The following is a 2,880-nucleotide window of genomic DNA, read 5'->3' on the forward strand; positions in this document are numbered from 1 at the left end:
TCTCTCTCTCTCTCTCTCTCTCTCTCTCTCTCTCTCTCTCTCTCTCTCTCTCTGTCTTTTCCCCTTTCTATCTACCTCCTAGTTTTTTCTAGACCTTCCCTTTTTAAATTTAAATAAAACCTAGCTATTCTAAACCCTAAAGTTGCTCTCTGATCTTTTATTAGAGCCCCTGAAGGGCTCTGGCCAATTTCCTCCACCCGGGCTGGGGATGCTACTACCTTCCTTTCCCTTCCTCTACCTTCTTCTCTCCTTTCTCCCATTCCTCTAATCCTCCTACCTTCATCCCTAATCCCCCTCTCAATGGTTATAAGACAGTAAAATATATTAATCTAATCATGAGTGGGCATGAAATAAAATGTACAAAAGATGTGAAATATTTTAATAACTATCTACTACTTCATCATAATAAAATTGGAAAAATTATTATGGGCAAAGACTCCATATTGCCTTTTTTTTTTACTAAGTATACCTTCAGCTAACAGTTACTCAAAAATATGTTATAAATCAGTGTAGGGCAAACATAAAAATGAGCAGAAACCAAGTTGTTGCTCAAAAGAAGAAGGAAAAGGTGAAGAACATCAAGGTACTGGCAATCTACCCTTAGCACTAACTCTACAAGTGCCAGTAATTAAGGATATAGAAAAATAACTGATATTCAAAATGATTTTGAAAAGGAGATGGGAATACTGGAAACTGAATTCTTAAAATCTCTTTTAGAATTTAATGGGATCAATCATAGGAATAAAAACACTATTCAAAAAGGAATAATTCAAAAAAGTAGATGTCTCTCTCTTAACCATCATGAAGGAAGACAATCTCCTATAGTATTTGACATAGAGTATATAACCTCTTTAGAGGCTACAATCAGCACTGAGGATCTTGTTGCTGTAGTAAGGATTATTTGAGGGAGGGAAGAGGTATATAGAAATATTCTTAAATTCAGATATTAAATACCATGATTGAAGAAGCAAGCTGAGAAACTACTCATGCTTGAGAAAAAACAAAGAAGATTATATCAATATCTAGCCTATATACAAAATAGAAAATGTTAAATGTCAATTGACCAATTTAAGGCAAAAAAGAAAATGTACAGAATGAAATTTAGAAAACAAAAGACTAACACAATGAAAGCATAAATTAGATCAAATATAAATAAGGAAGTTTCTGCACCATGAATATAATTAACAACTTAGTTGGCCTATGGAAGTTGAAATGAGTTTTCTTTTGCAAAACTATGTGTATTTGGACAAGATTCATAATTATTGCCTCGTATATTTAAAAATGTCACGATTTACTAAAAAAAATAGTTTCACCTTCTTTTCTGATACAATCATATTCCCACATTTCTTAATAGAAGGAATCACATATTTATTATCAAAAGTAGAATATATAAATAGCCTCTCCAAATATTATCCAGATATATGTTTATGTACTCTATACAAAGCATTCACTGCTTAGCCTTACTCAAAAAATTTATGTGCTTATAAGATAATAATAATGTGTTAGAGAATAAAATAGATGCCCCCAAAGTCTGAGAAATACAAAAATCACTTAGCTATCACTTCAGTGATTACTAAGCCACAGAAACATTAAATTTATATGACTTTTTGATTATCCAGAAGCTTTTGATTCAGTTCTGCACTCATTGCTTAGAGTTGTACTACAAATATACAAAATAGACCCAAACAAATTGAGAAACCTAAAGTATTTGATGTTCACATGGAAAATTGTTTTCTAGAAAATCTGGCAACAGCACGACAATGTCAAGAACAACTGATATAAAATATGACATCTTTCATGTGATAGTGTAAGTCTACTATTCTTTCGTCATACCCTAAAAGCATTGTAACCATTTTAAAAAATAACTCACCATAGGTTTATAGTCAGAGTACCAACATTCATAACCTGATATATAAGGATCAACTCAAGCTGAATACATCTACTAAAAAAGCCATTAAGTAGTTATTTCATCTCTTAAGGATTTTTGACAAATATATAAAAATGTAATTTGGATTTGATAAGTATAGAATCTCTCATGTGCACTTAGGTCTGATTCCAAAGGTCCAATTGAAACAATGAATGAAATCTGTACTTACCAATTCTTTGCTCATATCCAGGTAAGGTGCATTAATCACAAGAATATCAAGGAGAAAGCTATGTATGTTAAGAGACTGAATGGCATAATGAAGTCAAAGTTTCCTGGAAGGGACACATTTAGAGAGAAATTGTACACTGTGAAAAGGGATAATGAATGTAAAGGATGTACAAACAAAAATCCAAATAATGTTAGAAAAACAAAAGATTTATCTTCCCAAGGCAACTATAGAAAAAACATGTAGTTCATTGTCTAAAAGGAAGAAAATTGATAGATGTTCTCAGGACATCATCAACTAAGAAAAAAATAAAGAAATGATTTTGGAACAAACAGATTCCGGTTCAAAAACTTTTACTGAATTTATCAAACGTAATTAAAATGATTTGTTTTTGGCTGGGGCTCATGAAATAAGTTAGCTCCAAAAGTTCTCCAATAACATCCATATAAACTGAAAAAAACAACACGATGTAAAAGTGTTGTAAAATGACTCACTAATTCAATTTTGTTTACAAAAATAGAGAATATAATGATAGTGATGCATAATGAAGTTATCACCATCAGGATGTAGTGAAAAATTATCCTTATGGAGACTAGACTTATTGACTGAATCATATTATGTTATGAATTATCATTAACTGTGTAATATATTACAAGCTGAATAAATAATACATATAGAATATTGAGAAAGGCATAAGCCAGTAACCAGAATTATACAAAATCTTGACAAATTAACAAATAAAAAAATTCTTTGAATTATGAATATAAACCCCAACCCCAAAATATGC

Source organism: Gracilinanus agilis, chromosome 2, assembly GCF_016433145.1.
Source record: "Gracilinanus agilis isolate LMUSP501 chromosome 2, AgileGrace, whole genome shotgun sequence".
Classification (NCBI taxonomy): Eukaryota; Metazoa; Chordata; class Mammalia; order Didelphimorphia; family Didelphidae; genus Gracilinanus; species Gracilinanus agilis.